Genomic DNA, 26,135 nt, shown 5'->3' with positions numbered 1-26,135 from the left:
TGACATACATTCTCACTTTTATCGGAAGGCAACTGGACAAAAACAAAAACCGGGACAACGGATGGGGCAGAAACATTCAAACGAAATCGCCATTCACCCCCAAACCTGCACCCAGCAGAGGCGGCAGCGAGCTCAGCACGAGCCGCCCGTGATTGGCGAGGCGGCGGAAGGAGGGCGGAGCGCGCTCGCGCCGTGTCAGCAGGGAAAGGCGCGCGGGCGGCGAGCGCGAGCGATGTCGCGCGGACGCGGGCAGGCGCGCGGGGAAACGGGCAGAGGCAGCGCAGCATCTCGGTGTCAGGAAGAATGAAGAGAGAGCCGCACCAGCGAACTGTCAGCAACCAGCGAAACAGACCCTACACAAGGTAACAAAGCGGTCGAGCTTCTCTGCCTTTGTCGATCGAACATTTTGTGGACTCTCTCTTACGGTACCGCTTTTTGCACTGAAGGCAAGGGGTAGTAACGTCGGAGGGATCGTTATCTGAGTGTGGCTCGCTCCCAGTTACTTGGTCGGCTGGTTGTTTTTGTTCTGACAGACATCAAGCTATAGCCGCAGTCTTTTATTTAACGAGACGACAAATTATAGTCGATGTGGATTATTCTTGTAGTATTCGTTAACACTGGATGAATGGTTAAGGCTGTTTGGGAGAGGGGGTGTCGCTAATAATTTTCATGGTTTTGATTCTCGGGCTGAGAGGTTGGACCGCCCTGCTGTGATAATTGGAAACTGTTAGTGGTACACATTTCAAAGCGTTGAGCTAAAAGCAGAACGCGCTGCACGGAATGATTTGAAACTGCCTGTATAGTACAACATAGCAATGCATCCGGCGCAGTACTTTAAACTAAGGTAACAGAAATTGAGAACGGTGATTGTCGACACTAATCTCGGGAGAATTGCTGGTTTTTTTCCCTCAATTGGAAATCGGATATTGGAAACCCCATTTTATTTCACGTCACTTTATAAATAATGAATAATTGAAATATTTTAAAGCTCTCACGTGCTCTCTTGTGGATGTAATCAAACGTATATAAATTGTTCAGAAAATGTTTCAATATATGTTGTCCTATAGAGGAGCATTCTAATCTGACAGTATATATAGTACGTGTGTATTGTAGCATTTTGCGTACTGTAGTAAATCTTTCCATTGTAGCAATGATCCAACAAAGGAGTGTGTCTGTACTTAAATATTGCAGCTAATAGTTGATGTAACAAATTTATGGGAAATTTTGTTTAATACTCAGAATATAAGACTTTTTTTGCAACAGTTCATATTGAGCTTAAGTCTATCATCATAAGCAAGGTGTAGAAAACATTTAAATGCTGAAAGAAATACCAGAAATGGAACTGGAGAAACACAATTGGCTAGCTAGCTGATCCGTATTTTTATTATAGTACTCTCTACTCAAACCTCTTTTGATGGTATCTTCCCAATTTTCTCATAATCACATTTTCCCCTTTTCCCCTTGCATGAATACAACTGCTTCAGCCTTTCAGTGCAGAAACTCACTCCCCTATATCTAAGGAAATTCACCACAATTTGATGTGCTGGTGACATTCTGATTATTATATGCCATTGTTTCATTTCCTTCACCACAGGTAAAAATGGATGCACACTTAAGAGCCTTGGCCTGCAGTGACAGGGTACAGATGTTGTGTGTGCATATGGGTTAAGTAGCTAATTTTCAAATCATTTACAGATGTAGTTTGTTGCAATCCTTCTTTGTCAGAAATATTTTGTGATTTTATTTGATAGTACCCCCCAAAAATGTGTTATTTCAGAATATGATAACAACCATTCATATTAAAGGAGGAAAAAATTTAAGATAGAACAAGTTCACATTGAATGTTGGTTTTAATTGGGTACAAATTTTGACAGTTTTTGAATCATGATTGATCTTGTTACTTTTTTGCTATCTAATTCACTATCAGAGAAAGAATATCTCTTCCCCCCCCCCCCCATAAATCAAAAGGTATCTATGTGTGGAGCTCAGGGATGTGGGTGAAGTATTCACTAAGGAGGATAGTGAGTTCAGGGAAGGATAAGTCAATGGAATGAAATATATCAATATTAGAAAGATAGAAGTGTTAAATGTCTTGGAAAGCATAGGGTTGATAAATCCCTAGGGCCAGATGAGATCCATCCCAGAATCCTAACCCTGCTCTACCTCTGTACACTCATGGCCAGTTTCCTTTCTAATTCCATCTACAAGTTTGCATACCATACCAATGGTAGTGGGTTTATGTCAAGTAAAGATGAGTCCGAACACAAGAAGGAGATACAGAGTTTAGTAATTTGGTGTCATGACAACACCTTTTCCTCATTGTCAGCAGAACAAAAGAGTTGGTCATTAGTTTCGGGAAGTGGGGCAGTGCACCTGCTCCCATCTTCATTTGCGATGCTGAGGTCAAGAGGGTTAAGAGCTTCATGTTCTGAGGAGTGAACATCACCAATTTCTTGTCCTGGTCCAACCATGTAGGTGCCATGGCCAAGAAAGCTCACCAACACCTCTACTTGCTCAGCATGCTAAAGAACTTTGGCATGTACCCATCAACCCATACCAATTTTTATAGATGCATTATAGAAAACATCCTATCTGGATGCATCTTGGCCTGGTATGGCAATTGGTCTGCCTATGACCACAAGAAACTGCAGAGAGTTTTGGACATAGTTCAGCATTCATGGAATCTACCCCCACCCCCATCTTGCCCCCCCCCCCGTGGATTCTATCTATATTTCTTACTGCCTCAGTAAAGTTGCCAGCATAAGCAAAGACCCCACTCACCCCAGATTCTCTTTTCCCTTCTCTACTATTGGGCAGAAAATATAAAAGCTTGAAAATCGTACCACCAGGCTCCAGGACAACTTCTGTCCTGTTGTTATTAGACCATTGAATGGCTCCCTAGTACAATAAGATAGATTCTTGACCTCACAGTCTACCTCATTATGATTTTGCACCTTATTGTTCATCTGCACTGCACTTTCTCTGTAGTTGTTACACTTTAATATGCATTATCCTGTTATTTTACTTTGTACTGCTGTACCTCAATTCACTGTAATGAATTGATCTATTTCTACAGTGTGCAAAACAGGCTTTTCTCTGTACTTTGGTACATGTAACAATAATATTCCAGTTTCAATTCTATGGAAGAGACTTCCGTAGACAAGAGATTGCTAGGGCCCTGACAATTTTTTTTCCATCTTTGTTAGTCCAAGGAGAGATACCAAAAGACTGGGGGAGTAGCTAATGTTGTTTCTTTACTAAAAAAGGGCAGTGGGGAAATAATACAGCTAATGAGTCTTCTGTTAGTGGTAAGCAAATTATTGAAGAAAATTCTAAGACACAAGATTAACGTGAGTTAGGAAAGTCAGGGACTGCTTAGAGAAAGTCAGCATTGCTTTGTGCAAGGGGATTTCAGTCTCTAATTTGATTGTACCTTTTGAGGAGGAAACAAAAGGAATTGATCAGGGCAGGATAGTGATTCTTATCTATGTAGACTTCAGTAAGGTATTTGATAAAGCCCTGCCAGGCAGTTGCAGCACTTGAAATCCAAGACAGGCTGGGTACTTGGATCCAAAAATTAGCATGGTGATAGGAGGCAGAGAGTGGAAGGATGCTTTTCTGATTGGAAGCCTGTGACAGATGGTGTCCCATGGGATCGATGCTGACACCTTTGCTGTTTGTGATGTACATTAATTACCAGGATGTGAATGTGGGAGGCATGACTAGTGTGTCTGGATGACACAAAAATGGATGGTATTGTGGATAGCAAGGAATGTTGTTTAAGGCGACAGTGTGATACAGTTCAGATGGAAAGTTAGGTGGAGTATTTTACAGATAGAGTTTAACCCTGACAATGATAGTGTGATGTGTTTGAGGATGGAAAGGATAGGATAGCTAGTCAATTTTTCCCCCATGATTGGACCACCAAAAGCAAAAGGATATAGATTCAAGGTGAAAGGGAGGAATTTTTAAGGGGTACATTCTTTTAACGGGTTGTGATTGATATCTAGAATGCTGCCAAAGAATGTATTAGTATCATTTACAATTACAATGTTTAATGAACATTAAGGTGGACACCTAAACAGACAAAGCATGGAAGGATACAAACCTGATGTAGGCAAATGGGATTTGTGTAGGTGGGCAGGAAGGCTGCAATGGATATGATGGGCCATAGACCCAAATCTGTACTGTACAACTTAATAACTCTGTGTTTTGATTCATTTAACTTTAAATTTGGAGTGTTTGAAAATGTATTCAATTGCTTTTCTTGTGATAATTTAGTGCAGTCTAAATGTTATATGATTTTGATAAACTGTGATGATAATGGAAACAGGTGATTCCAGGAACTGGAACATTCTTTATCTAAACTTAATGAGGTCTGTAGTAAAATGTTGTTTTCTTAGAAGTGCCCTCAAGCTAGAATAGCTTATTGCAGTGACGAGACCGTAGAGGTACGCCATACATGCAACAGAGGCTTCTCCTTCATACTGCACATAGTGAAAACATTGGTTCCATTCTTAACATTGGAACATTTGTTTTCTGTTTTACTGACTAGGGTATTGTTTTACAAATGCATAAACAAAAGTTAAAACACTATGTTATAATGAGTTCATTCATTTTACTGGACACAAAATACCCTGTTAAAATTCTTACATTGCAATGTAAGCCAAAAGAGCGTAGACAATCAAATTACTTTGTCTTGTTCTTTGTTCCATTGCCAGTGATATAATACTCTTCACCAAGGTGAAGAATTAGGTTCATGTCTAGAATGAACCTGATAGATTAGCCAGTCATGAAGATCAAGTTTCTTCATGGTTTGATATCAAGATACAGTTGTGTGAATGTGAAATCATTGGGTGGAAAACAATTTAATCATTTTAAAGAAAAATCTGGGGTCTGTAGGCTTGTAATCCTAACATAGGTAAGTTCCTTAAGGAAATTCTGAGGGGTAAGATATATAAGCTTCAGGAAAGACATAAACTGATTAGGAATAGTCAGCATGGTTTTGTGAAGTTGAGATCGTGTCTCAAAAATTTGACTGAGTTTTTTGAAGAATTAGCTGAAGAGTTGACGAGGGCAGGGCTGTAACCTATATGGACTTCATTAAGAACTTTGATAAGGTTCTGTGTGGTAGGATGCTAAGGAAAGTTGGATGGGATGAAGTCCAAGGAGAGCTAGCTAATTGGATGCACAATTGGCTTGTTGCTAGGAAGTTGAGGGTGATGGTGGAAGATTGTTTTTCTGGAGGTCTGTAACTAATGGGGTTCCCCGGGGATCAGTGATAAGCCTATTGCCATTTGTCATCTATATCAGTGATCTGGTTGGGAAATACAAGCCATATTTAGTATGTTTGCAGGTGGCAATGAAATAGGTGGTATTGTAGTGAGAGAAGATAATTACCAAGATTTGCAGAGGGATCTGATCAGCTGGGTAAATGGGCTTAGAATAGGCAAAAAGGACCATAATTTGGATAAGTGTGAGGTGTTGCATTTTGGGAAGACAAGTTAGCCTAGGACTTTCACAATGAACAGTAGGGGCCTGTGAAGTTTTATAGAACAGAGGGATCTAGGGATACAAGTACATTGTTCCCAAAAAATTACATTCCAGGTAGACATGATGGTGAAGAAGGCATTTGGCACAGTAATCTTCATCAATCAGGACATTGAGTATAGGAATTAGAATGTTATGTTGTAGCTGGTGAGGTTGCAGTTGAAATATTGTGTTCTGTTTTGGTACCTTGCTATAGAAGATACACCATTAAGTTAGAAAGAATGCAGAGGAGATTTAGGAGGATGTCATCAATACTCAAGGGACTGAGGTATGTAGAGAGGATGAGCAGGTTGGAGTATTATTCATTGGAGTGTACAAGAATGATAGGTGATATAGAGATATATAAAATCACGAGGAGCATAGATAGGACAAATATGCACAATCATATATTTAAGTAAGTGGGGAAAGATTTTGTGTGAACATGAAAGGCACATTTTCATCTGGGAGTGGTCTGTATATTGAATGAGCTACCAGGGTATATAGTTGAGGCAGGTACATTAATAACATTTAAAATGCATTTGGTCAGGTACATGGATAGGAAATATTTAGAGGGATATGAGCCAAACACAAGTTAAAATGAGAATCTTGATTGGCATGAATGATTTGTGGTGAGGGGCATGTTTTTGTTCTGTATGACTCCAACTTTAAGAAACATTGTAAGGGATTACTTTATATAAGTTCGATATCTAAAGTTTCTTCTCCGTTCCCTCAAAATTCAAGTGATTGTTATTTTGTTTTGAGATGTACTTGTATTCTATTATTTGACTAAAATCCATTGTCCACTTTCGAACCGATTTTGCTTATTCCTACCCCCTCTACCCCTCCCTTCTCCCCCTTTCATTTCCTAATGTCCATGCACATACTATGTTAAGTTTTTATCAAAATATTCTCAGCTTTTTCATCTTTGGCTTCAACCTCTTTGACTTATTAAACTCCATTATTTTGTGTTTACTGTCTTCCTAATCAATTTTAATTTTGTTACCTCATGTAATATAGTGATTAGTGCAATGCTCTTGGAGTTCAATTCTGGCACTATCTGTAAGGAGCTCCTTCATTCTCCCTGTCATTTTGTGGGTTTCCTTTGAGTCTTCCAGTTTTTTCCACACAGTCCAAAAACGTACCGGTTAGTAGTTTAATTGGTCATTGTAAATTGCCTTGTGATTAGGCTAATGTTAAATAGGTGAGATGTTGGGCAGTGTGGTTCATAGGGTTGGAAGGATTTGTTCTGTGCTGTATCTCTAAATAATTTTTTTTTTAAATTCACATCTTGTTAATTGCAAACAAGACCATCCCAGATTCTACTCTGCATTCCCTCTCCTAAAGCCTCATTTGCTTATGTAAAAAAAAACAATGTCCTCCTTGTCATTTACATGGTGCCTTCAAACTACTATTTTTCAGACAGTTGATGCTAATAACAGTGCTTTACAGTGCCAGCGATCGAAAGATCTTTGTTCAGTTTCTGCCGCTGTTCTACCTTTGACTGTGTGAGATTCTTTTGGGTGCTCCAGTTTCCTCCCACATTCCAAAAGACATGTGGGCTAGGGTTAATAAGTTGTGGGCATACCATGTTAGCACTGAAAGCATGTAGACACTTGAGGGCTGCTCCCTCAAGTGTTGGTTGTTGATGCAAGACAGCACCGTATGTATGTTTTGATGCTCATGAGACATACACTATAAAGCCAATCTCTTTATCTCTATTGCTATTTATAACTCCTGAAGGTCCATTTTATTTTCTTTGTGCACACATGCATTCACTATTCTCTTTGGCCTCATCCCATTATGCTTTTATGCTTTTAATGATTTAATCACTTCTCATCACCCCATGGCAACTCTTTTTTATGACCCAAAACTTTACAAAAAATGGTCATATCTGGTATTATGATACATCAATGAACTGAAGCATTAACTCTACTGTTTAAATAGCAAATTTCCAATTGCTATGTTTTTGATGGTTCATTTTCATAGATAGTTTTGTACTCATCTTCTCAATTACACCTTGCTTCTTTAAGGTATGAGCTATTCATCCGCTTGTCCTTACAATTTTCCCTAACCCTGCAAGCCAAGTAATCTCGAAAATTTTTCTATCTCCAGCCTTGAATTGTCATCTTTAGTTTTCCACTTACCTCTTCTTATGACATTCTGAGCACATCTTGATCTTGATCACTTCCTTCATCCTTCTATTTTTATTAACATTTAATCATTAAATTTCTCTTTTTTGGCCTTCATGTTAGTGAATACTGTTAATAGGTTCTTCGCCTCGGGTACTATTTCGAGTTAAATGCCATGCTTGACTTCCTATGTCTGTGGAAATTACTACTACATTATCAACTTTTCTCTCCCATTCTTTTTGATGTTTATGAGTACATTGTCTCTTCCCAAATTCATGTAATTCTTTTCTGTGTCTGATGAGTGTATGAACACCCAGCTTCATTGCCCTCCCTGGCCTCACCACTGGCTATAGCATATAAAAATCAAAGTAAACTACCTTCCACATCCCTTTCATCCTCTCCTGCACCTCGCATAACTACTGGGATAATCTTTCCATTTCAACTGAGTTGGATTTGTTACATATAGGGAATTCATAACAAAAGATTTAGAAAATCACATTCGGTGAAATAAACATATTTTACAAAAGAGAAATTGTGCTTAACGAAGGTATTAACAGCATAACGAATAAAGTAAAACCTTTAGATGTAGCATATTTAATTTACAAAAGAAATTCAATAGGGTGAAGCTCAAAGGTTTATTACACAGTTTGCAGACTCATCGTTTTAAAGGTAGTATATTGATTAGCATTGAATTGGTAACTGATTAAAACCAGAAAGTAGAGGCAAACAAACCATTTTTAATTAGCAGATTATATCTAATGGGGTGCCACAGTTATTTATTGATATTTGAAGTGACTGGATGTCGTTTAACCATGTTTGCTAAAGATGGCTGGGAAGGTGGGGAAAGTAAATTGTAAGGAGGGCATAAGACTATAGACAGGCTTAAAAAAAAGTATATGAAGGAAAATATAATGTCACCTGCTTTATTGGGAAGAACAGAAAAGTAGGATATTATTTAAATTTATGGGGCAATAAATACAGCGCAGATAATTCTGGGTGTCATTTAACAAGATATATAAAGTGTGCACAGTTAGTAATTACAGAGTTGTTGGAATACAAAACTAGGAAAATCTCACTACAGCTGTATAGGACCTTGTGCCTGCAGTTGTTTATGGCTACAACTGCCCTGATGAAGTGTCTCAGCCAGAAACATTGACTGTTAGTTCCTTTGCATAGATGCTGCCTGACCTGCTGAATTATTCTAGCATCTTGCAATTGTAACTCTGGATTTCCAACATCTGCAGAAACTCTTGTTTATATTAATGTTAGAATAAAGTAAAATAAGTAAAACACCATTGTATACTTAATTTACTTTATTGTAATATTTAAAATTATTTGGCAGTATTTTGTAGATATGAATTATTTTTTGAAAATTAAAATAATTTTGTATTTCAAATTGATTGACATCCTCCTGGCACAAAGCTGATGCACAGTACACCCAAATTTACTTTCCAACACATATACTTACCACTGGACTGAGTGGTAAGTCTGTCAACAGAGTTGGTAGTTTAAAGTGCAGTCACATGAATTTGAGGAAATTTCTACTGCTTTGTTCCACTTCGAATGCCCCAAATCCCAAGTCTTCCTTCTGAATTGTTCTCTGAGCCACCAGGATTTAGTCCAGTAATTTGTGGATTTTAATATGTCCATCTGTCATTAGAAGTGCAGCACAAGTTCACATAAAATGCTTTAATTGAAAAGGGTCAGAAAACAGCTGACAAATGGATGGACAATAAACTTGTCTTTGACTTTAGCTTTGGACCAATAGCTAGAGAATAGAGTTTTTGGTATTGAGAGTAAATGATAATTTAAGTTTTCCCTTTGAAGGAAATGTTTGCTTATTTATCATTGGAAATCTGAGAAACAATTTAATAAAGCAGAGCAAGTAGTTGATAAGACAGGTGGTGGTGAGCTAGAGGTGGGAATTGTCCAAATAAGTGAGTTATGTCATGTGTACTTGATTTACAGTAATGGAACTAATCCTTAAATTTTAAGTACTGTTTCTAACTATTTTTATCTTCTCCTAATTCTGAAACAGTCTACAGATACACAAGTGTGCAGTAAAATTAAAATATTATACTGAAATTAGGGAGAGTTAATTGAGTACAACATTTTTGGGCAAGTCCATATCTGGCGTATGGAGGGTGTTTAAAGTACAGGACAGGCACTTTCCAGTAAAAAAGGAAGGACAAGGTCAGGGAATCTTGGGTGCTGAAAGAGATGGTGGATATAGTCTGTCATCAATTATACCAGTGCCCAAAAGGATGAGCTGCTTCAACCACTATTGTTTGGTAGTCCTCATATCTTTGGTCACCACAGTAGCGTAGTGGTTAGCACAATGCTATCACAGCATGGTGTGTTGGAGTTCGGATTCAGTACTGGTGTCCTCTGTAAGGAGTTTGCATATCCTCTCTGGAATGTGTGGATTTTCTCCAGGTGCTCTGCTTTCCTCCCACACTCCAAAGAAGAAATGGTTTTTAGGCCATTGTAAATTGTCCTGTGATTAGTCTGGAGTTAAATGGGGGGAAGTGGTTCGCTGGGTGGCATAGCTCAAAGGGCCAGAAGGGCTTATTCCATGCTGTATTTCTAAATAAATGAAGTCTTTCCCAGGCTTGAAATGTTTTAGTTGCAAAGGGCATGCATTTTCGGGAAAGGGAGGTGTAGTTCAAAGGAGATGTACAAGGTAAGTTTTTTTCCACACAGAGAGTGGTGGATGCTTGGAATGCACTGCCTGGGGTGGTGCTAGAGGTAGAAATAGACTTCTAGAGAGGCACATGAATGTGAAGAAAATGGAAGGATATGGCCATTGTATGGGCAGAAGGAACTAGTTGGACATTTGATTTCTAATTCAATTAGTTTAGCAAACTATTTTGGGGTGAAGGGCCTGTTCCTGTGCTGTACTGTTTTCTGTTTGCTGAAATGATTGATACTGTACTGTTTCCAAAATACCTTTCACATAATGTATTTGATTTCTAGTCATTTGCTAAGCATCATCATCAACCAGAGAAGCTTAACTGTGAAGTTAACTGTGAAAATAATCAAAATATCTGGTAATTTAAATATTAGATACAGCTAATTATTTAACTTTAGTTAGTATGATCAGAGGATAAATGTGAATTGGACATAGTTGGTAACGAAGAGATTCATGAAAATATTTGAAGTGATTTTCTGTATTTAATCACTAGTAGTCAATTCAATAGTTCTCAATTCAGACTCAAATTTGGTATCCAATTTTAATATATTGTGTTTGGAAAAAGAAGCTTGAAGATGTACTTTCTACCTTGTGAGTCATCTAGGTGAATTCCAAGAGCGCAGAACTATAGTTGTGAGACTAATGATTGCCATTCAAAAAATTGCAAATGTTCTAATTACAGTGCAACTTAACCCTGCCCTACTGAGGTTAGAGTAGGCCTGTCCCACTTAAAGCAGCATTGAAACTGCATGCATTGTGACAAAATTACAACAGGTAAGAGTACCACCAAAGGTACAATAAATGCTGTCAGTGAAATCAAACAATTAAAAACATGTTCAGAAATTCTTAGTACAGTTTCATTCACCAGCTGTGTTTGCAGGATTTTCTTCCTGACATTGCTACTGCCACATGTATGTGTGGGCCATGTGTTTTCATCCAGTCAACAGATCTGGTCAACAGCTCTGTGATCATTGCAATTGTTTCTTTGAAGTTTTTCCTTCCTTTCTTAGCTAGCTGCAGCAAAGAACTTGCTTCAAGTATGTTTGTACTTTTGCACCTGACCAATGTGTGAACGTGGTATGGTTTCATTCTTTGCTGTCCCACTTCCTCCCATGCTTTTTCAGTGCTATCTTAATTTTATAACCTGAAAATAGTAAAATACGAATTAACTTTAAGATGAGAAACACTGCCCTTCTCTACCAGTGTTTGTCCACTGAGTGGAGGATACTTATTTTATTAATATTATTGTGATAGATTGGTTAAATTCCTGGACTTTAAATTGTTCTAGAAGAACTTCATATCACCAGCTACTTCCTTTTCCACAGACTAATCTGATTAGAACAAATTCAACTGATGCATTCAAGATGGTGAAATAAGTTGTGAATTTTGCTAATTTTGCAAATGTGACAATTGGATCAATGGTTAACAAAATAAAAACTGGCTTGACTTACTAATTACCTAGCCATGAATTTGAATTCCAATGATTGTGTATAAATAGCAACAACGGAAATTGTTTGCAATACTCAGCAGATCAGTCAATAGTGTTGGCAAAAGAAACTAAGCTGACATCTTTTTTAAATGACTCATATCTTTGAGTTGGACAGAGAAAGGTGAAAAGTTAAAGACCTATTTATGATAGGGTGGAGATCCAGAGAGGTTGACTTATGCGAGTGCTGGTGGTGCTGAGAGTGTAAAAGAGAAATAACTAGTATAAAGAGGAAAGCAGGAATGTGAGGCAGGTGCTGGCAAGCGCTCCTGGTGCCAGCACCTGCAATCTCTTGCATTGACAAGTCGTGGTGGTGTTGGCTAACAGAATGAATAACAATAAATCTGAATAAATTAAAGAAATGTGAATAGAAGGAAACACATTAGACCTGGCTACCCAGGTTTAATCAAAAATCAAGTGCTGGAAATGTGAAATATTAAACTGGAATGGCTGTTATCAGAAATTATTGAACTAATAAATCCATTAGTCTCTAAGGTGTCAACTTGGACAATGAGATGCTTTTCCTCAAGTACATGTTGAGTTTTGTTTGAGCAGTTTAGGAGGCCAGAAACAGGAAGTCAGACGTGAGTAGGAGATTTATTGGAAGGCTAGGGCCAACTTGCTGACTAAGCAGGAGTGTTTTCCAAAAACATATTGATGCAATTACAAAGCGGGCATGCCATATGAACAGTTTTATCTTATTTAATATCAAGACTACTAATAAACAAAACAAATCAACACTTCTGTCCTTTTAGCTTTCTTGAACATGGAAACTCCACTTTCAATTGTTTTCTTCTGTTAAGCAAATGCTGTTATGAGAGCAATTATCTCTTATTCTACCTTTATAAAGAAAAAAGCTGACAAAGAAAGGTCAACATTTATCTTGACTTCAAAAAATACTTGAAGTTTTGTATGCTATGATGCCAGTATACCTTTCTGTTCATTGTTCACAGGTTACAAATGCCTGTGTGATGTGTTAAATCAGCTGCCTTTCTTCATGGGAGAGCTTACATATATTTAGATCATTCTCAAAATTGAGATCAATTGATGCATTTTATTCTCATTGAAGATGGATATAATTGTGAATTATTTTTTTCATTTTTTTAACTGTGGGAACAGAAACTCCATCATGAAATATTGGTACTGTCTATATATGGCTCATTGTCAGTGGTTAAAATGCCTGATAGCACTTTGGCTCTTTGACCACACCTCTGATATCTTGTATTTCCTTTCTTAGTTTCAGAGCAGCAAAGCTGTTCTCTTTGGATGATCTTATGATGGTTTTAATGTAAATCTAACTTGTTGATTATAGAGTCCGTCTGACCCCTTTATCTCTTGTCTTTCTCTTCCCCCACCCTCAAGACCTTCTCATCACCCAAACCTTCCTTCCTTATGTTCCCCACCTCTTCCTTTTATTCTATGGTCTACTGACCTTTCCATTTAGACTCCCACCTGTTCAGCCATTTGCATCTTCCACCTATCACTTTCCAGCTTCTCACAACATTCCAACTCTTCTCTCTCTCTCTCTCTCTCTCTCTCTCTCTCTCTCTCTCTCTCTCTCTCTCTCCTCCCCACCTACCTATCTTCTTTCGCACATGTGGATTCACCTATCACTCACTAGCATGCTTCTCCCCCTTCCTTCCACACGTTCTTTCCAGTCCTAATGAAGGGTCTTAACCCAAAGTGTAAACTGTTTGTTTCCATCTATCAATGCTGCCTAACCTAAATTTACTTCAAACTTTAATATGTTGTATGTCTCCAGCATTGTGTGTGTTGCTGCAGCTAATTAAAGCCTTTTATCTGAGAGTCTATCGTTCTATAAAACCACAAGACATAGGCGTAAAAGTAGACTATTTGGACCATCGAGTTTTTTCCACCAACTCATAATGGCTGATTTTATTATCCCTTTCAACCCCATTCTCCCTATAACCTTAGGTTATTGATTAGTAAGAGCATCAATCAACCTCCATTTTGAATATACCCAATAACTTGATCTCTACAGTTGTCTGTGGCAATGAATTCCACAGATTCACCACACTCTGTCTAAAGAAATTCGTCCTCAACTCTGTTCAAAAGGGACGCCCTTCTATTCTGGTCCTAGACACCGCCACTTAAGGAAACGTCCTCTCCAAGTCCACTCTATCTACCCAACATCAAGGGCATCTTCAAAAGGCAATGCCTCAGAAAGGCTGCATTATGGACCCCTATCACCCAGGACGTGCTCCCTTCTCATTGCTACCATCAAGGAAGAGGCGCAGGAGCCTGAAGACACACATTCAATGTTTTAGGAACAGTTCCTTCCCGCTCGCCATTAGATTTCTGAACAGACAAGGAGTCCAAATATCTCACAATTTTTTTTCTCTCTCTGCATTAATTTAGTATGTACATATATAAAATCTTCTTTTATTTATTAGAATGTATAGTTTTTAGAATTATGTGTTGCACTGTCCTTTTGCTGCAAAATCATAAATTTCATGGCATTTACCTGTGATATTCAACCTGATTCTAAATTTGATTGTGATATCTAGGCCTCTCAAAATTTGATAGGTTTCTGTCTGATGTGAGTCTTTTTTTATTGGACTCATTTGCAGCCTCAAATCTTTTGTTGTCACTCCATAGGTGTTGAAAGTTAAAACGAGTGTAAGAATTTAGGGTATCTCAATCTATAATTTCCCTATGCTTTTTAATGAAAAGTCTGAATAATGAAAGTGAAATAAATATGAATAAAAGTAATTCAGAGAGTTTGATGTACCTGCAAAACAGCACAGAAATAGAAAAACCTTCTCAATTAAAAATTCAGTTTTAAACACAGTTCTCAAGGATTACTGATACAATTGGTCTTCGTGAAATATGTGGCAAGTTCTGATTACACCTGTATCCCACTTATTGCTGCCTCACAGAACATTGATTTGTTATAGCTCTTAGTTGTCTAGTCTATACACTCACAGGTATATACGTAGTGTAATTAAGAAAGACAGCCGCTGGTTGAAGCAGATGATTCACAATCTGCTGAAGACTAGGATTGTGGTATTTAAGATCAGCAATCCAATATCCTACAAGATATCCGGGTATAGCCGACAGAAAATTATTGTGAAAGCAAAAAGTTGGAGAAACAATCAGATGAACGACAGAGTTTGCATGCTATTTCTTGCTATAAGGCAAAACCTAACAGAATAAATGGCTGTGATACATTATTCCCTGATGAGCTCAATGCTCTTTACGAACACTTTGAAAGAGGCAATAATACTTCAAGAGGGTGAACCTTTGCAAGGCATGAGGTACCAATGGTGTATCTGGCAAAGTACTGAAAAACAGTGCTGACAAGCTGACTGTAATGTTCAAGGACATCCTCAACCTGTCACTGATGCAGTTGGAGGTTCTCACCTGTTCCAAAAGGGCATCAGTTTTCCTAGTGCCCAAGAATACCAGGGTGAGGTGTCTTAACGATATTGAGCAATAGCACTCACCTCTACTATAATTAAGTGCTTTGAGAGGTTGATTATGACTAGGAATAACTTTTTCCAGAGCAAGGACCTGGAACTGTTACAATTTGCCTAATACCACAACAGTTCTACTGCTGATGCAGTTTCACTAGCTCTCCACTCAGCTTTAGAACAACAGCAATATATATGTCAGGATGCTGCTTATTGATTACAGTTTGGCATTCAACGCCATTATCCCTTCACTACTGATCAACAAGCTTTAAAAGCTGGGCCTCTGCACGTCTCTCTGAGACTGGATCATTGACTTCCTTATCAGGAGACTGCAGTCAGTGTAGTTGGGTAGTAACATCTCCTCCTCCCTGACCATCAGCACAAGTGCACCTCAGGGATGTGTGCTCAGTCTTCTGCTCTCCTCTGTGTGTATATATAACTGTGTGGCTAGGTGCAGCTCAAAGGCCACCTTTAATTTCTCCAATGGCTCCACTGTTGTTTGTAGAACCTCAGATAGGGATGAGGATGCATACAGGGGTGAGATGGATTGGCTGGTGAGTATGGCCATACCACAACTTCACACTCAACGTCAGCAAGACCAGGGAATTGATTGTGGACTTCAGGAAGGGGAAGCCGGGAGAAGACATACCAGACCTCATTGAGGGAGTCAGTGTGGAAAGGGTGAGCAGCTCCAAGTTCCTGGGTGTCAATATCTCAGAGGATAAATCCTGAGTTCAAAACATTGATGCAGTCTCCAAAAATATGCCGGTGGCATTACGTCACTGGGAGTTGAGGAGATTTTGTATGCCACCAAAGACTTTTGCAGGTTTCTACAGATGCATGATGGAGAGATTTATACAGGCTGCATTGCTGCCTGGTATAGAGCCTCCAAAGCACAGGATTGCAAAAGGCTACAGAGTGTTATAGAGTCGGCCAGCTCCATCACAGATACAATCCTTCCTGCCGTCAAGGTCATTTTCAAGAGGTGGTGCCTCAGGAAGGCAGCATCCATAATTTCAAAACCCTCATCCTCCAGGGAATGCCCTATTCTCATTAGAACCATTGGGGAATAGGTACAGCACTCTGAAGACCCACAATCAACATTTTCAGAACAGCTTAATCCTTTCTGCCATCAGATTTCTGAACAGTCCATGAACTATGCCTTGATAGTTGTCTTTTGCACTATTTATTTTGTAACTTATAATAACATTCATGGTTTGCATGGTACTGCTGCTGCAAAACAACTCATTTCACAACATATGTCAGTGATAATAAACCTGATTTTGATTCTAGAGTAGAATCTGCCCATACATTTGTGAGCGTACAGGGATTAGAGTATGGGGCTGGGATCTCAGCTTTATTGGCTACCAGTGTTGAGAATAATCATGGTGGAGGTATTGCTGCCTATCCTTACTTTGCAAAGAGAGGGATATTGTGCTCCAGGTTTAGGAGCTTGGAGAGAAGTTTGCTTGGAATTATAGTATTGAAGGCTGAGCTGTAGTCAATAAACAATAGGAGAAAGTGGCAATGATGAAACTGATGCTTGGGGATGCAGAGAACCATGTGTGATCATTTGTTAACACTGTCAGCCAAATAGAAAACAGAATAAGTTTAATTAAAATTGTTAACTATATATTTTGTCTTGGCTTTGTTTCTAACAACTGTTATGCAGATTGCTATTTGAAAATTTTCTCTCTGTTAGCCTTTCTTTTGTACTGCATTGCTTTCACTGTCTAGAATGTGTACAATAAATTTAATTTCCCATCTCTACAAAATAAATTGATATATCATATTGCTCATACATGTGAAGAGTTGATATTGGCTGTTAGGTTTTTTTTGAACATATAATGATGCAAAGAAGGACGTTACAACTGGCACAAGTGTCACCAGGAGCCTTGTCCTTAGTAGGTGAAGTAAAGATCTTAAATAATGTGCAATCAGTCTTCAAATTACGTAAGGATTCTGTAACTGAGAACTATCTGTAAGCTGATTTCTCCGTGTCAGAATTGTCCAATTTTGATGATAATCCATATTATATCACTCTGCATGCACGTGCTATAATTCCTCAACACTTCCCATAATTAAACAATATATATTTTATCCAACATTTAATTATTCTTCTTGTTTGTCTTCTATTTTTTTTATCATTACTATTATCGGCTTTAAAGTGCTTCAAAAATATGTGGGAGAATTTTCGTAAAATGGGATTTCCATAAATCAGGTCATTTGTAATCTGGGAATCTTGATATTTCGCTTTGCCTCTAGTCTCTTTGTTTGGAGATGACAAGTTTTTGTATGCTTGATCATAATTTGTTAAATTGAAAATAGTTGAACCATAGCAAACATTACAAAGAATATTGCAAGAATGTTTACAAATTTGCAGTAATGTCTCAAGCACAAAATCTAGAAGTAATGAGCAATATTAAGGATAGTAATGTTGGATTGTCTCAGCAGTGGATGAAATTAAAGTGTTATAATCCCTTTTTATGTTTAGTCGGGAGGTACAACTGATTGGAAAAACAAGCAAATTGTTAGAATAATAGTCATTGGAGGTGTTCTCAGCGTGCTGCCAAAATGATCTTCAGAGGAATATTAGCGAGGAAATTGGATTTATTTACTTCCACTTCTATTGTCAAATTGTGTAGAAAGCAATTTAACTTAAGTTAAATAATGCCAGCAATCATTTCTGCACGCAGTTCACCTCAGTCTGTCTGATCTTTTACCACTAATAATATTGCTATTTACAAAATGTCCATTTCCATCCTTGCTAGTATAAATTGAAGATTTTTGGTGCAACCAGTGTTTGTCATTGAACGGTAGAACCTGTCCTGCAAGTAAAACATCATACTGTCCTGTTGTTTATTTTTTCATTATTTTATGGAGAGCTCTTTTGACATTGGGGACCTGGATTGTATGTACATGTCGGTGAATCTTTCCCTGATCCTGTATAGTGCCTTGAAAATATATTCATCCCCTTTGTAAATATTATACTAACTTTCCTCAGGTGCAGTACTGTATATTACCTTACCAACTCACCCAATTTGTTGATGTAGAAAATTGGAGGACAAAAGAGCATTCAAAACATAGCAGGGTAATAATAATAGAGAAGCACAAATCTGAGGAAGGGGACAAGGCAATCTCAAAGGCACTGAACATACCTCAAAGCTCAGTGCAGTCCATTATTATAAGGTGGAAAAAATGCAAGCAAGGCCAACAATCACTCTGAAATCAGTGACTGCAATTGGAGATGAAGTTCATGGCACCACAATCTCTAAGGTCGTGCACAAAATGGATGGTTATGGAAGAGTGGCATGGAAGAAGTCCTGGCAGAGAAAAAGCATATACTTGCCCATACGGACTTTGCAAAGTGTAACTAAGAAGATACATGTAAAGATATGGAAGAAAGTCTTGTGATCGAATGAGACTAAAGTGGCTGTTTTTGGCCTCAACACTAAGTGATATGTGTGGTGTAATTCTAATACTGCACAATGGTCAGGTAACATACTTTTACTGTAAAGCATGGTGGAGGTAGCATCATGCTATAGGAATGCTTTTCATCAGCAGGGACTGAAAATCTGTTCAGGATATATGGGAAGATGAATGTTGGTAAATACAGAGAGATCCTGGATAAAAACTTGCTGACCTCTCCCAGAAAGCTTAAACTGGGTAGGAAGTTTGTCTTTCAGCAGGACAGCAACCCAAAGCACACTGCCAGAGCAACCATGGAGTGGCTTCAAATGAAATAAAATTGATGTTCAAGATTGGTCCAGTCAGAGTCCTGACATTAATGCAATCAAACATCTCTGGCAAGGCCTCAAAATTGCTGTCCAGTGCCACTCCCAACTAACCTGGCACAGCTTGAGCAATTTTGCAAGGAGGAATGGAAAAAATTTTGCTGTCCACCATGTTGTGCAAAGCTAGTAGAGAAGTATCCAAAAAGACTACTGGCTGTAGTAATCGTCAGAGGTGGTTCAACTAAGTACTGAACAAAGTGGGATGAATACTTTTGAACTGCTGACATTTCTGTTTTTGAGTTTTTAGTTATTAATTGTTTTTTGCAGCTGTACTATGAAAAATGGAGCATGTAATTCACAAATAAAACTTCTCAGTTAAATTGATCAATATCCCTGGTTGTAATACTCGTTTATGTTAACAAAGCGTTGTGGGCTGCATACTTATAAGGCATTGTATTGTAAGTTTTGTCAAAAAGAAAAAGGAAGCATATGTAACTTTTGAAAAACTGAAATTGGACAAGGCTCTGGAGAAATAAAAAGGAAGCAGGAAAGCACTTAAGAAATTAGGAGAACCAAAAAGAGCTTTAAAAGAGAGTTACTTACTAGGACTGAGTTCCTTGGACACAGCAGGAGGAATAAACCCTGAAGTGGAGTAACTACCGAACAATATACAAGAACAGCAGAAAACTGAAGAGTTCAAGTATAAAAAGAAGCATCGTGCCTCCATCTGCCATTTTCACTCCATGGAATTTGTCTGCTGCCATGCAGAAAAGAGAAATTACCCTAGTTTTGTGCTCTCAATTTCCAGTAACATCTCATTAAAAGAAAGGCTTCCAGCAAAAGCATGGAAAACTAGAACCACTTTCACTGTCAACGAAACTGAAGTAGAAAACTCCATTATGAACCCCGACAGATAATGCCCTGTCCAGAAGAGACCTCACCCCTGAAGGAAATACAGAGGCTTGCAGTTCAAAGATGCTTTCTAAAAAAGCATTCAGTATGTTTCAAATGTGCTTCAACAGCACTCGAAGCAAAAGACTGTAAAACTATCACACTGAATGCAACAGTGACCAACACATATCTGCACTTCATTCAGGGCCAGTAGCTTGGCCTACTTCTCGTTTCAGCACACCCACAGCAGAGCACAGCAGGGAACCAGCTGAGCATCCATCAGATGTAGCTACTTCCTCATGCACAGAGATATGCAGGAAAGGATTCCAAGGTAAATCCTCTAAAATATGTTTAGTCAACATATACCCGAACGGACATCCTGAACAAAAAATCACATTCGTATGTGATTTGAATGACCAGAGCAATCTGTAATTGGCAAAATTAGCATTCTTTGACACATTCGAAGTTCTTTTTTCCCCATACACTCTAAAGACATGTTCAGTCACATTAGAATTGGCCGGAAGAAGAGCCAGTGAATTTGACATAGAGTCAAGGGGTGTGTGGTTCTGCTTACCCTTGCCAACCCTCATTGAGCATGGCCATTTTCCCAACAATAGGGATGAAATTCCAACTCCTAAAGCTGTACTTGGTCACTCCTATCTTAAGACCTTTGCTGACAAGTTTCCCTACATGACTCTTCAGTTGAGATTCTTCTTTTGCATGGCAGAGACACCAGTTGTACAGATAAGGTTCGTGAACAATGCAATGGCCGGCACAATGCACCTTATGCCCAGTGACTGGATCTGGGTTGGATCATAGTGGGTGAAGTATGCCTCGATGGTGTTCAACAGCCCACTGTCAGCACATTTTAAACTAATAACCTGGAGAATGAGTGACCAAGTACTTTCAGACCCTGTGAAAGTAAAATCTGTAAGAAGGAGAAGATTGTAGATAAGTAAACCAAGCCTCTGAAATACTTACTGTACTTCAATAAGGTTTAGGCAAGCTGATCTGCTGTCACTCGAAAAATGATTATAAGTTGGCACATTCCATTGAAGATGAGGTCTTCCTTCAAATAATGAACAAAGAGTTTAGCACAGATGAGTTACAACAGTTGGGTAACTCCTCCAGCAAATCACAATGAAGAAAACTGGTATTTGATCAGCTTTGGTGTTCACTACCCCAGATACCTGCACAAATATGAATTGCCTTTGATTCAAGTGCACAGTTCAAAGACATATCACTGTAAAATGTGCTCCTTGCAGGGTCCAAACCTCGATAACGGTCTGCTCAGGATCCACATTTGTTTTGGAACTGAGTCCGTCACAGTGATGATGGATATCAAACAAATATTCCACAGCTTCCTAGTGAGAGAAGATCATCAAGTCTACCTCATATTCTTCTGGTTTCATGCCTACCAACTGGATAACAAGATCCTAGAGTACTGCATGAAAGTTCCTGTATTTAGTAACTTTCCTTCACCTGCTGTGGCAATCCTTGGCCTTAAGAGGGCAGCTATCGAGGGAGAGAAGGAATTCAGGACTAAAGCTCGTAAGTATTTAGAAAGGTCTTTCTATGTTGATGATGCTCTTGAATTATTTTCAGTGTATAAGAAGCAGTCATTGTGCGGAAAGACTTGTTGGCGCAGTCTAATTTCATTTTGCATAAGACCGCATCCAACAGTGCTGAGGTCATGCAATGTTTCTCATTGAAGATCTGGCTAGAGGTGTACAGAATCTTGATCTTGGACAGGACCTTCCTATGCAGTGCAGTCTTAGCTTTGGATGGGACTTTGTTACTGACACCCTTACTTTCCAGGATGCTGATACTGAAATACCCTTTACTGTAGAGCTGTGCTATTGACTGTCAACAGCCCGTTTAACTCTCTTGGATTTGCTGCTGCAGTCAATATCCAGGGACTCTTCATATTAAGAGAGTTGATCTCTGAGACCTGTGGATGTACTTCCCTTCAGGATCTTACAGGCTTGAAAATTCTAAGAACCAACATAACAATTTCACTATCTACAGCTCAAAATTAGGTCTGCATCTTCTAATGCATCAACTAGAGCTATTCCTGCTGTTGCATACTTGAAGGTCACTTCATGTAGTGAAGTTGGATTCATCCTGGGCAAGGCAAAGCTTACTCCAAAACCAGATCTCACCTTACCAACTAGGTGCTGCTGTTCTAGCAGTTTAGGTGACAGAGATGACGAACAACAAGCTGGACACATAATTAAATGATATCAAGTTATTTATTGACAGTAAAGTTGTGCTTGGGTATATATTTTATGAAACAAGGAGATTCTGTTTCTGTAGATGACTGGATCCAATGTAACAGGCGATCAACTCAGAGAGGCCAACGGAACTATGTTCCTACTGATCTCAACCTGGCTGATTATGCCAAAGGGGACTCTAAACTAATCACCTTACCCTCTCCTCATGGTTAACTGTCCCAACATTTCTTGCTGATCCTCAACAGGAGTATTGTCAGCAGGAAGCTTTTGACTGAGCTGACGTTGAGGCAGATGTAGAAATATGTCCTGAAGTGTCAATCAACATCACTTATTTATCACAGCTCCAACTCGGCAGTGCATGCTTTGAGCATTTTTCCAACAGGAAGTCATTTACCAGAATAATTGCCCAGCTTTCACGTATTGCCCATTCCATTATAGGAGTAGACAAAAGGCAGTATTTGCAGTGGTTGGCACATCTCTAAGCAACCTCAGTACAGAAGAACTGATTGGAATCTTCTTGTTGGCCAAAGAAATGTTTCTTGTTGTTCAAACTATAAAGAAGTGCAGTACATCTCAAAGCAAGGATTTTTAGCGAAACTACCGGTATGTTCCTTTAGTAAATTGTCTTTTTCTTGGCTCTGAGGAGCTACTGCAAGTTTGAGAATGTATTAAGAAAGCACAACTTGTTTCAAAGGAAACTCATGCAATTATCATTCCGGGTAAGCATCATGTTACCTCTGTGTTCATTAGACATTACAACGAGCAAGTATGTCATTAAGGATGGAATTTTCAAAGTGAGAATGGTTAAATACAATGGAATAAGACTGTCTTCAAGACCAGTGTCTGAGACTGTCCTCCTTTTACCAAAGCCTTTGCGAAGTGTTTACTTGACTTTTAGTTTCAGTTGTTAAGTTTGACATTCTGTGGATGCTAGGCTGGGAATGTTTTGGCTTCGAGAGACACGGTTCATTTTCTAAAAACATTGCTTTCTATGTAAGCTGCTTTTTATAGAATTTCCTGCGCAGGTCAGTTTTGATTCAATTTGAAGCACACAGTGAAAAGACTCGCATCTTCATCCTCTTTTTATTTGCCCTTGAAATAGCAATTTTTTTTACAAGTAAAAAATCTCATTAAAAACCTTGATGGGGTCCGTCTTGGGTGATCTCTGAGAATTTGTTTAACTCTGCAGAGGTGTGTAGATGCTCACTACAAGGGCAGTAGAAATAGGTTTAAATATTTCAAAATTATTTGTTATCCTGCAGTAAGTCTTTGATTTTTCAAGGGGAAAAAGCATCACTTGATGTGTCAAAACAGTTAAGGTTCTGCTTCAACATGTTTACATGATTTGCATATTAGAAATGTTTTTAAGTGAAAAATGGCATGGTATGATAGCATTTGCCTCATTAGTAAGATTTGTATCTTTTCAATAAGCATGTTATTGACAATGACAAGTTTTCAAAAATGGTAGTGTATTTTTAGCAATGTCAAATCAATATAATCAATCTTAGAAAATGTATGACAGACCCTGGTGTCTTTATCTTTTTCCATACATTGATTTATGTGTCAAATACTATATGTCAGTGGGGAATTCTGTTTTGTTTCACTTTTGTGTCTGAACAGATGTCCTAAACTGTGTCACCATAGAAATATGATCTGTTCATACATGCCACTTCTCTGTTCATGCAAGGAAAACCATCTGTTGACGTGTGCTTGTGTAGAATAGCTAGCTGTTTTCCTCATGCATATATTTGCTCCGGAGTTTCTTGTATGTAGTTTTGCTGTATACACAATGAGGTGCAATTTACTCGTAAAAAATGACCTGCTAGTCAATGTGGCTAATATGTCATGTCAGGTACCTCTCTACTTATATGTACATGTATTTTTTCCCCCCATCTCAGCCTGGGAGTTTGAGGGTTCGGCACATTATCTGCGCTGTTCCTGGTAGTGCACTCCTCTGGACCGAGATCTCAGATATTGTTACTGGGATTTGTTAGAGCCACTCTACCAGCCCAGGTGTCACAGCTCCAAGTGCTCCTATCAGCACTAGGATTTCTTTGGCTTTAGCCTTCCACATCCTTTCTATCTACTCTGTCTTCCTGGTATTTCTCCAGCTTCTCATGTTCTTTCTTATAATGTTACTGTCATTCGGAATTGCCACATGTATTAGGTATAGCTTTCTTCTGTTCCTTGTCCAATATTACTGCGTCTGTTGGTTCGTCAGTACCTGCTTATCAGCCTATATTTAGAAACTCCACAGGATCTTATCTGTCGTTCTCCACTACCTTCTAAGGTATTTCCCATTTGGACATGGGAGTGTTCAATCCATACAGCACAGATTTCTTGTAACAGTCTCTGCAACTTGGTTGTGCCATTGTGTGTGTGTGTGTGTGTGTGTGTGTGTTTGTTTTTAGATAGTCCTATTCAGGCATAAAGATTTAATTTCTGTGGAGGCATTCTTTTCCTTGTTATTGTTGGATAATGTCTTTCCTGATTTGGGGGGGGGGGGCGTCACTCTGCTTGGTAGGCGAGGCTTGTGGCTGTCAAACAATCTCAGGTTCTGGGATCTCCTCCATGATGGTTGTAGGAGTTGACACTGGAACTGCAGGAAGTGGTTTTAAAGCTCTGGACACCTGTGTTCTGGATCTGTTGGCATCTCAAACAGTACATGGGAAGCTTCATTGAACGATGTGGGTGATAATGTGTAAGTACAGTGATTGAAGTCCACATTTCCTTTGTCTTTTGGAAATCAATAGTAATGAGTTCAAGGGGTGGAGTACAATAGCCAGGTTTGGCAGGAACTTGTTACAGTATTTGACAATTCCTGGAAAGGTCCATGACTATGGCTACGTCCACACTACACCGGATAAATCTGTAACCGAAGCTTTCTCACTTAGTTTTTACCATCTGTCCACACTAAAACTGTGTTTTCATCCCCCGAAACCAGAGCTTTTCAGAAATGCTTTCCAGGGTGGGTATTTTTGAAAACGCTGCTTGGGCAAATCAGTGTGGACGGGGTAACCGGAGAAATCTGAAAACACTATCAGACGGCAGCACGCTATTTCATTGTTTTCTTGAACGCAACCTAAGAATTTCAGAACAAATGGCAATGAGACTGAAGCCAGAAGAGTTAGAAGTGTACTGACCAAATACTTTGAACCATAACTTACTGAATAAATAAGTATACTCATTTTGCCCTGTTTTCTGTCCTTGCTCGTATGAAGGTGGTTTACCTATTTATGCAAGTACTTCTCTGACAATAGATGTGTAACAGCCTAATTGTATGGAAATATAAGATAACACTGATGCAAACATTAAACATTTATACATTTAACAAGGTGCTTTATTAATGCAACAGAGTTAGTCAGTTTTTCAATGTTCGTCGTCAGCCGGGTCAACCTGTTTGTGAACTCCCTGTTGGTTGCCTCAGTATACTCCAGTGTTTGTTTTATTTTTACTTTTAACTTCTCCTGTGCGAGAGCCAACAGCTATCCATCATTTTAAGTTTTCCTAGTCTGTAACTACACAAACACGCACTTTTACAGCGAGATTCAACACCAAACATGTCGCATGTTTTCGGTAGATGTGTCCTACGCATGCCCAGTAGGAGGAGATTCCCGGAAATCTCCGTTTCAATGTGGATAGAGATATTTTCAAAAACGCATAGTGCGGACACCTATCGTTTTTATGGAAAACTGGCGTTTTCAAAATTATCCGGTCTAGTGTGGATGTAGCCTATGACACATTTTTGCCCTTGGGGAATCTGCCACTGCTTGAATTTTCTCACTTGTGTAACCTTGTACATCAATGGGTTTAATAATCTCAGTAAGTGATGCTTGGTTTAAATAATTTATACTTGTTGCATAGTGCTCTGAGCCCATGATCTTCCAATCTTTTTTAACTCTGTCTTGAGATTTTTGGAGATGTTCATTTTCATCTATACAGGTAACAATGATGTCATCCAGGTAACACTGAGAGCCTGGGCAGCCTTGCAGCACCTGTTCCATAG

General features: G+C 38.8%; 1 protein-coding gene across 2 annotated transcripts in view; it reads left to right on the top strand.

Moving 5' to 3' along the window:
• The first annotated feature begins 234 nt into the window (after positions 1–234).
• The window catches only part of LOC132397295 (USP6 N-terminal-like protein), a 181,046-nt gene continuing 155,145 nt past the window's right edge, over positions 235–26,135 (top strand). Inside the window, exon 1 of one of the 2 annotated variants that reach the window (XM_059975884.1) lies at positions 235–362. The gene's annotated coding sequence lies outside the window, so the exon portion shown is untranslated. The remainder of the gene's footprint in view (positions 363–26,135) is intronic. The other variant, XM_059975883.1, reaches the window with a different exon arrangement.

This window comes from Hypanus sabinus, chromosome 7 (assembly GCF_030144855.1).
Source record: "Hypanus sabinus isolate sHypSab1 chromosome 7, sHypSab1.hap1, whole genome shotgun sequence".
In the NCBI taxonomy this organism is placed as follows: Eukaryota; Metazoa; Chordata; class Chondrichthyes; order Myliobatiformes; family Dasyatidae; genus Hypanus; species Hypanus sabinus.
Note: the sequence above shows the minus strand (reverse complement) of the source record. Positions and strands in the feature narration are given on the sequence as shown.